This window comes from Microtus oregoni, unplaced genomic scaffold (genome assembly GCF_018167655.1).
Source record: "Microtus oregoni isolate MIOR12 unplaced genomic scaffold, Mior012 000037F_ref0000500, whole genome shotgun sequence".
Lineage (NCBI taxonomy): Eukaryota > Metazoa > Chordata > Mammalia > Rodentia > Cricetidae > Microtus > Microtus oregoni.
Window position 1 is genome coordinate 3,532,108 of NW_024543096.1, and position 10,593 is coordinate 3,542,700.

A 10,593-nucleotide genomic window follows, 5' to 3' on the forward strand; every position below is an offset into this window, starting at 1 on the left:
CACCAAAGCCATCTGGACTGTGACTGAAAAAGCATGGGATAAAACCGGGATCTCTGAACATGGCGAACAATGAGGGCTGATGAGAAGCCAAGGACAATGATGGCACGGGGTTTTGATCCTACTTCATGTTCTGGTTTTGTGGGAGCCTAGACAGTTTGGATGTTCACCTTCCTAGATATGGATGGAGGGGGAGGACCTTGGACTTTCCACAGGGCAGGGAACCCTGAGTGCTCTTTGGACTGGAGAGGGAGGGGGAGAGGAGTGGGAGAGGGCGATAAGGGTGGGAGGAGGGGGAGGGAAATGGGAGGCTGGGAGGAGGCAGAAACTTTTTTTTCCTTTTTTTCAATAAAAAAATAAATATAAAAAAATCACACTTAGGCAGAAGAAAAACAAAATGATTCTAGAAGGAGTTGTATAGGTGGGGATCAACTCCCTGAAGACATGAGGCAGACAGAGAAATTGACACGCTCGTAGGGCTCCCTTCCAAAGAACCACAGAATGTATCCATCTAATAGTCCTCCCTGGGTTATGTCCGCTGCCATTTGTGACTTCCGTCTTTGCAATTACATGCTGCTACTCATCAAATTGCTATGGACCCATGTCATTTTACTATATAGGTACTGCCGCAAGAACAGATTTGCATCTCGGAAGATTCATGTGTTGGTGGGGAGATCTTGACTTGAAAATTCTGAAAAATCTCCTGGCTTAAAATTACCATGCCTAGAAATGTTTTACAATATACCTTTGCTGGTAGATTGAATCAGGTAGATAGTTCAGTCAAAGTGTTTGCAATGTCTAAAGTATGTGACCTCTCTGTATCCTAAAGCTTTATTTATATGTGCAACATCAACTACTTAGAATCTACTTGACCTGTCAATTTTGAACTGAGGATCTCAGCTATAGCATAGGCAGGCCACTTCTCTTGTAACAAACATGCGAATGACATGTTTGCCCTACTTAGGACCAGACATTCTGTTCCTTTGTAATGGAAATGGATATCTACTAATACATACAGACATTTGAGTGTCTTCATTTAGAGCGATATCCAGAGCAGGTTAATCCATTTTAAAACATTGGATTTTTCCAACATTCAAAAAAACATTAGTGAGTCTTTCTTAAAGACTTGAAATTTACTTTTGGATTAACCTCAGAGTCTTTTTCTATGTAGAATATCTTCCTTAGGATATGTCTCTTAAATATGTTAATAAGTATGCAAATTCTACAATATAACAAAACTATAAAATGTTAAATTTTAAGTTATTCTGTTTGTTAGTGGTCACATTTCCTACCATTTCAAAGTGTGAAACAAAAAAGTAAGAACATGGATGTTTCTTTATATATGAACATCTGTGAAATAGCTCAGTTGGCCAACATAACTGGAGAGTTGTTAATTCTGAAGATAGCCTTAACTACCATGTAGGGCTTGACAGAAGACAGTCACTTAGCAGTCCTAAGTACTGAAAACTCTCAGATCTACCAAAGAAGACTGTGTTCTCTTTGAATACAATGCCAGAACTGCTGTAGTATGTCAGTATCTGCTCAACAAGTGGTTTCTTGATTGTATTGTAATGTTTTTCATTGTTTCTCTTTCTTTAAGTTTCATCTTCATTTACTTTCTCTTGGCTGCTTCACGACTGTCTTTTCTAAGTCTAACCTTTGCTTTGAACAATTTTGTAGATTTTAAATTCTGGAATTTAAAATGTGGATTGAAGATTTTGTAGTCTTATCATTGCTGCAACATGCCTCAGAAAAACAATTGAAAATGATAAAATATAAATCCTGGATTATAATTTCTAATGTCCCAACTCTTTCTCTCCTTTGTTTTATTGCTTTCAAGACAATCTTGAAGGAGGACATCAAGGCAGCAAGGATGTATAATGGTGGAGGCTGATCATTTCATGGAGCCAGGATGAAAAAATGTGAGAGGAAAGGATGGAGTATCTATATTTACATCAATAGCACACCCACCATTACATTATTCCTCAACTAGACCCACATTCAAGAGATGGTGACACTCCCTAAGATAGATTGACTGATAAATAAAACTTTAGATCTAACTATGTTACCAATCTTTCATATTGAACTGCATGTTTTTATCTCAAGAGTTGTAGAACAAATAAAATCAATTGAATATAAATACTGAAAATGATATACATTCTTTGCCAAAATTAGGAGGAATGAGTGATAAATGTACAAAACAACTGCTGAACTTTTGGAGTTAAAAAGCTTAGATGTACAGGACAAAAGAAATGAGTGAGGGAGAATGAAAAATGAACCTAGGAATATTCATTTCTTTCCTGTGAAGGACATGGCTTTTTTCCAGAATCCAGGAGTCAAGATTTTTTGTTGCTTTTCTGGTAAATGACCAGAAGTTGTTATCATGGTAATTGTCAACTTTTGAGAACTCTGTTGCAAGAGAATCATTTTACCATGCACAGGAGATCATCATGAAGTTAGATAGAGTCTGGTGGTCAGTGTAGCCATCTTACATCTAAACATGTGCACTCAAAGAAGAACTTCAGGATATGGGCTTTCCTTCTTTAAAGGTAAAGAAGATAAGGTCAGAGTATAAATAGAGCTTTGTCATCTACATGATGCACTATCAAGGCAGGGAATCCAAAGTGTGAAATATTTGAATAGTCAGCAAATGTTCTTTTCTGATTATTTTTTGGTTTCTAACATCTAAAATGAGGCAATTTCTAAGTTGACTACAGTGTTTAGGAGAGTAGTAAAGAAGTGAAGAATGAGGACTAAGGAGATAACTTTGTTTATAAACTGATTGCTGTGTACACAGGTTGAGTCTGCATTTGATTCCCAGAACCTATATAGAAAGGCAGATCAAGTGGCATGCTTATAATCTTGGTGGTGTGGAAACAAAAACAAGTGAACTGTTGGGTTTGTTGGTCAACCAGTCTTGCCTACACTACCTGGAGAATTTCTGAGGACTGGGAGATCATGTTTCCAAATAATAAAAACAAAACAAAATGGTGGGGAAAGTATGCCAGCAATTGAAAAATAACTCCTGAGTCTGTCTTGGCCTTCATGTGCACCTGTATGCACACACAAGCATATGCAAATGTAAAAGTACATATATCCACATGGACCTCTCTACACCCCCACAAGAAGTCAGAAGAAATAATGAAAAATAAGCATTTAATAACTCTATGCTCAGAACTGGGATAATCATTCAAAATACATTATTTTACTTAATGATAATTCTGACTCTGAGGTAAATGCTAACTTTTCACTTATCAAATGAGAAGGAAATGTTTAAATTATAAAGATACCCAAATGCTGAAGTTCTATCTAGTCCAGCTGGATACAAGCCCAAGTCTGTCTCTCCTAAATCGATAATTGTTCAGATAAATACGCAAAAGAAATTGAAGTTTATATAATTTGGCAAACAAAGAAACATTATAAATCTGGGAAAGTATACTACTGATTATTTCTTACTGCCAAAATACTTCACATTTCTAATATATGAAACGCTCTGTGTTAATTGAGGTATTGTCAATGAGACATTGAATATGACAACATTCTGTATTCTACTAGTTTGCCTTCTAGTAAGAGAGGCACAGGATTTAAGTAAATACACAAACATAGTAATATTCTCAATAATAATTCTCAATAGAGCTCTATGAGGTGAAGGAGTAGAGATTTGTTCGGAGGATAGGTTAACCTACTTAGATGTCTAAAACAGGTCAAGTTAAGGAACTAATATTTATTCTCATACTTGAAGGATGAAAGGAATCACCTTATCAAGAGATGAATGGTGAGAATTGAGGGAATGAGAGAGAAGTTCAAGGTAGGTTGAACACAGTGATAAAATGAAAAAGCTAGATTTGCTGGGGATGTTGCTGCTGGAAGCACTGTGCACCTTAGTGTGCAGGGTATTATTCAAAGTGTAGATAGCCCTTTGAAAGGTTTCATGGTATGAAATGATATGACATTATCTGTGCTAAAAGGGGAGACTGTCAGACTGAGGAGTACCTCTCATCACCTAGTACCCTAGGAATTGGAAAAGCCCCCTCCAGCACTCAGTTGTGAGAACGCAGAAGAGTGAAGGAACTCCTGGTGCCCAGTGTCCTTTTCTCATTCCAAATGGGTTACTTAGCTCAAATGTCCTTGCTTGTCTCTTATGTTTGAGATGGTGGATAAGCAAGTTATGACACTCTACATTCCAAAATGGATATTAGTACAAAATGTCAGTGCCCTCTCTTGTCTGTTAGACAGCTTGTGAGAAATTACCATTACCTCTCATTGGCCAGAATTTGGCAAGCAGTTCATGTAAGAAAAGAGGCTGCTTGGAGTCCCTTCCCCACTCTGCTGGAAACAGTAAGTTACTTATTTTCTTTATGTCCTAGGTTTCTCATGGATTAGGTGTCAATGGGAATAATATTTACATCGTATGGCTATTCAGAGGAATGAGATACTAAATGTTCAAATAGCATTTGGAGCAGTACCTGAGATAGTAAATAATGGATAAGTGCTAGAGATATCTGAAGTGGTTGGACTAGAAAGGGATTAAGCAATTTATAGAAGGAATCTCAAATACGCATATCCATTGTTTTGCAAAAAGGCAAAAATTAATTCATCCTCCTATATGAGTCATGAGCTGTTTACGCATCAAGAACCTGGATATTGCTGACATGACTTGAAAGAATGAGAAGGAACAAATGAAAAATAACTCTGTATTCTCCAGAGTATCAGTGGAAGATTCAAACAGATAAGTGATGAGAAATAAAATTTCAAAAGAAAAGGATGACTTGGTGAAGCCAGGGATGACATAACAATGGATAAGTGGCAAATTGTTGTGTATGCAAAGACAGAAGCTGCATAGGTGGTGATATGGTTAAGGTCCATTAGCTGGACCTTAGATCAGACTTAAGTCAAGAAAGTGGTTCAGGTCCCACGAAGTATAAACCTAAATATGAGGTGAAGAGTCATTAGCAACTTTTAAGATAGAAATAGAATAATAATGTTGAGAGAAAGCTGGAGTTATTTGGCTGAGGATGTGCACCATATACATTAAAATCTATTGGAATAACAAGAAGATGGCTGTAACATAGAAAGAGTATGCAATGGAAAATAGAAAGGAAACATTTAAAATCGGGTATACTTATCCTAAGGAAAATGTACCAGATTCTGTGTGAAAAGTATACCATGAAGAATATCTTGGTTGAATCAGGATCCTGTCTTTAGGACTTCCATACTGTGACCATGCATATGTATAACAAGAACAAATTCTGTGCCTCGGTTTGTGTGTAGAAAATTGGGATGTCCTGAAAACTACCTCAGTTGGTTCATATAATGCACTGTGCCCACAGAATTCCTAGTCATTATAAATGTAATATAAGCATTGGACGTCACTGTAATGCAAAGAGAATAACACTGGATATAGAATTGTGGATAAAATGAACAATTGAGTTGTGAAATGCAAGGGAGGTAATTTAAGATGTTGAGCTTAGTTTTTTCTCAATAAATGAGTCTGAGTTGTTTTTTTTTTTTTTTTTAAGATTAGGAGTTCATGTACAGGTCCTGAAATGAAATAATGTGAACAGTTTTACCAGGAGTTAAGAAAATGACACAGAAATGGGGAAAAAAGATAAAACGGACTAAGGCTAGTCTGAGGTTGATTAAAATATCTTTCACAAAGATATAGTTGTCTGTAGGTAAGCTTTTCTTTGGTAGGTATGCTGAGCTGATGGGGCCTCAGAATGGGAGTGGTACATTAGCTCATTTATTGCATCATCACCTTGTAAAGTCTGAGTATTCTGGAGTGGAGGATGTACCTCCCTCTGTCCCACAACAATACCATATCTACGTTTAACAAAGCATTTCTTTCAAGTACATGTAAATACCACTATTATTTTCTTGTTTATATGTATATTTGGTGTGTGTGCATGGGTGTTTTGGGGGTGTCCACGTATGTGCATGTGAAGGCCCTAGATTAAGCAGAGAAGAAAATCTTGCTAGATCAAGCTTGCATTTGATCTGTTGAGGCAGGATCTCTGAGTCAATCGAAGAACTCTGATAAGACACACAGGGAATCCCCATATCTGAATCTCAGACTGAAATGACAAACACCATGCCATGTCCACCAGGCATTTATGGGGGTTGTGGGTATCTGAACTCCAGTTCTAACGCTTCTTCTACAAGCATTGTAACTTTTGAGGCACCTACTAGTCCCACACAGAAAATTCTGCAAAACATTAATAAAAACTAAGTAGCCAATATAAACAATCAAATAATTTATCACGCTCATCAAATTACAGAGCATGCCAAGAACCATATTAAACAGTTTTCTACTAGAAACAGATATGAATGACTTCATGCCCATATGAAGGACTAGATTAAAAACTGGCAACAGCAAATATTTGTGAAACTATAAACCAGTTTGGAATTTTGGAACACCACTGTGGTTGCTCAAAATAATAGAGTCCATTTGGAAGTTCTCTAGTTACTGCTCACAAACCTCAACCGTCTTTAATGCAATGTCCAGATATTTACTAGGAGAAACATTATACATACATGAATAATAGTGAGCTGAAGTGTTGTCAATAGCCAGTTCACAGTAACCCTAAACTGGTGTGGGAGGTCCTTCTGTCTATGTGTTGATTTTATTGGTTAATGAATAAACTGCTTGGTCTATAGCATGGGAGGAGGAAGGCAGAGTTAGAGAGATGCCAGGGAGCCACTGCTTGAGATAGACTTGCTGAAACTTTGCTGGTAGGCCATAAACTCATGGTGATATATAGATTAATAGAAATGGGTTAAACTAATATTTAATAGTTAGCCAGTAGAAAGTTAGAGCTAGTGGGCCAAGCAGTGATTTAATTACGACAGTTTCTGTGAGATTATTTTGGGTCTAAGCTAGTCAGGGCCGGGAAGAACAAGAGGCCCTCCTTCCTACACTAAACTGCAGGTAACCACAATACTACTGAGAAAGACAGAGTTATGATAGAATTAGAATACTATTCAACATTAAGCACAAACAAGTCAGTAATATCCAAGAATACTGAGAGATTTCAACACAAAATGTAAGTATTTGTTCAATGAAAAGTACAGTTTATAATATATCACATAGATAAAATACAAACAAAAATAGTTAATATAATAATATCAAGACACTGGCTTCTATAGAGGCTTCTCAATGAGAAGTAGGAATCATAAAGGAATTTTTTAATATGATGGAAATGTTCCATATGTTGAGTAAGTATACAGATTTGTCAAAGTAGTTTTCCAGTCCCCTTATGATACACATTTTTCTTTACTTTAAAATTTTCTTCATGTGTATGTGGTCTACGTGTGTGTGTTTGTGTGTGTTTGCCCGAGCATACATGTGTGCTTGTGTATTTGGAGGCTAGATATTGATGTCAGAAATCATCCTTCGTTAACAATTGCCTTAGTTAGGGTTTCTATTGCTGCAACAAAACACCATGAACAATAAGTAAGTTGAGAAGGAAAGGGTTTATTTGGTTCACACTTTCACATTGGTGTTAATTACTGAAGGAAGTCAGAACACAAATTTAAACAGGTCAGGATCTTGGAGGCAGAAGCTGATGTAGAAGCCATGAATGGGTGCAGCTTACTCTTTGCTTCTCATGGCTTGCTCAGCTTACCTTCTTATTGAACCAAGGACTAGCAGCCCAGAGATGGTACCTCCCACCATGGGCTGAACCCTCTCCCATTGATCACTATATGAGAAAATGCCTTACAGCTGAATCTCATGGAGGCATTTCCTCAACAGGGGCTACTTCCTCTGATGACTCGAGCTTGTGTCAAGTTGACACCTAAATCAACCAGTACAACTGACCCCTTCTCAACTTGACACACAAATGCATCACTATTAATCCATATTCCCTCCTTTCTAATTCATCCCCAAGATCTCACACTGAAATCATAAATGAGTTTAAAAGTCCCACAGTCTTTACCAAATCAATCTTTACAATTTCAGTCTCTTTAAAATATCCAATCTCTTTTTAAAATTTCAGCTCTTTCATCTGTGGGCTCCTTTAAAATCAAAATTAAATTAAGTACCATTTTCAAGAGGAAAGAAGCAGTTAACCAAGCAAAACTAAACTCCTACATTATAGGTATAAATAACTTAATGTCCAATTATCTCGGATCCACTCATCTTCTGGATGCTTCCAAAGGGCTTGGGTCACTTCTCCAGCTCCATCCTCTACAGCACAGACAGTTTGTTATCTAAGATTCAACAGCCTCCCTGTATTGCTGCTATTCATTTTGGTCTTCCCATGGTACTTGTATCTCCAAAATGCTGGGGCCTTTGCTACAACCAGACTGTGCTCTCACCAATAGCCTCTCATAGTCTCTCTTCATGGTTCCAAGTCTTAACTTCTTTGAATGTCCCCTTCAGTCCTGGACCTTCAACTACTACTGAGGCCACACCTTTCCCCATGGTCTTTCCTGGCCTCCCACAGTACCAAGCCTCCATGCCTTCAATACCAGTACTACCTGTCTGACTCTTACACATTACCAAGTCTTGTTGCCAGCCCAAAGCAGAGGCTTTGCTGCATCTAGAACACAGCTTCACCATGCTCTCAGAAAACACTTCCTGGAAGAGTTCACCTCATCCATGCTGGCATCTTCTTAACCAATGCTAATTTCTTAGCTCCAGCTGACCAGCATCGGTTGCCCCAGTAAGATAGAGGGTTCGCTCTAGGAGTTCTGGTATCTTGTTAATCACAGCTGATTCTTCAGCCTCAGCTAACCAGAACCACAGAATATTAAATCAAAATAACAAACGGCCCTGATAGGGTCTTTAATATTCTCTCTGAAATTTTACAAGCCAAGCCTCTATTTTCTGGACTGCTCTCAACAGTCTTATCTTCCAAGTTCGCACAGAACATTCCATTGAGGTCTCAAGACTCAATGGCTTTTCTAGCCCAAAGTTCCAAAGCCCTTCCATAATCCTCTCAAATACATACAACTAACTCTGTTGTTTCCTCCAACAAGTTCATAACTATTTCTACAAAGTCACACCTCCTAATACTGCCACTCCCTTTCCAACTACACATTTCCAGTTTACCCATTTTAATTTTTTAAAAAAATATTACCTATTCTAATCACCCATTCTAAATATTTAAAAAATATTTATTGAGTGTATCATGAGAGATATATAAAGGTGTGTGTACATGTGTGCATATATGTGTGCTCGCTTTTTATCTTCTTAAAATTTGGGTTTATTTGCACACATACATAACTGGGGAAAGACGATGAATAAAAGTTGCTGCAGGAAAGCTCAAAACCAGGAGGCACATGTGGTTGTTTGCGCTGGAGTTGAGTATTCTTTGCTTTTTATTATTCATGAAATGGATTCTAAATAATGGTCTCCACTGTACAGTTTTAGCAGGATAAATGCTGGCTGTATCTCAGGAATATATTTTTCAAAGAGGAGTCTAAGACTGGTAACTAATACTCTTTTAGGAAGATGGTTTTCTTTAACAAGTTGACTGTGTGCAAATTGCTGGTCCACTTTTAACTTGATGAGGATAATGGGTAGGTTTAGGTTGGGAGCAAAATTAAAGTCTAAAAGTCTGTGTCTAAATTATGACTTGCTTGCTCAGGAGAAATTTCCTAACTGGGACTGTTTCCAAAAGTGCTTTACTACGGTTTCGTGGAATTTTCTCAACTGTTTTATCTGTTCCTTCTCCACACCTCTTCCCTGGTGCACCGAGACACATCTGTCGGTTTTCTGCCTTATCAAGCACGCATCTACATGTGGGAGGAAAACTAGACCTCCTCAGCTCAAAACCTGTATGTGATTGTGGTAATAAAGCCCCACTTCCTCAGTTCAAAACATACATCACGCAAGACCAATTATTTGAAATGACTCATAGAAGCAGGTCGTGCAGCAGTTGTCGTCGGAAAGTCTTTGAACTTCCACTGCTTCAAAGGTGTACCGAATTGTGGTTAGGAGGCGACTGTCTAAATGTGCCAAATTACCGGTTTCCAAATTAGACATTTGTTACTCTTCATAACGAGACAAAAGGAAACAAGGGAGATTATCTATTAAGAGCAAAAGAGAAAAGAAATGGGGGGGGGGGGAGGAAAGATACATTTTTAAAATGCGGCTCTGCCATAGGTGAGGCTGAGGATTGTGGTCTCTCTTGATGAGAAAGGGCAGGATGGGACTTTAGCTATTTCTATAACTTCTAGCCTAGATTAAACCATCGGGGGTTTTTCTTTATTTTTCTGCCGAAATAATAAAAGATACATTATTCTAAGAATGGTCAGTGGCATTGTTTCCCTAATGAAGCTACTGTCTGCAGCATTGCTTGGCACTGAAGACTCTGAATAAGATTTCCCTGGTATTTATGCTCAGTCAGCAGTGGTGATATCTAGTCAAATGTCATGGTTGCCTGCAAGCTCTTCAGGAACACCTGTGAACTTATTGCCTGACTATCTGTTCCTATTCCTTCTCAGGAATATTATCAGAAATCACCATCTCCAGAGGAATCATCTTTTGTGCTCACCACGTTCCTGGCAATATACTTTAGAGGCATAGGACGCTTTTAGATTTCACTTCTTACAGATGTCTTTACAATCTTTACCTTTTCTATATAGCTT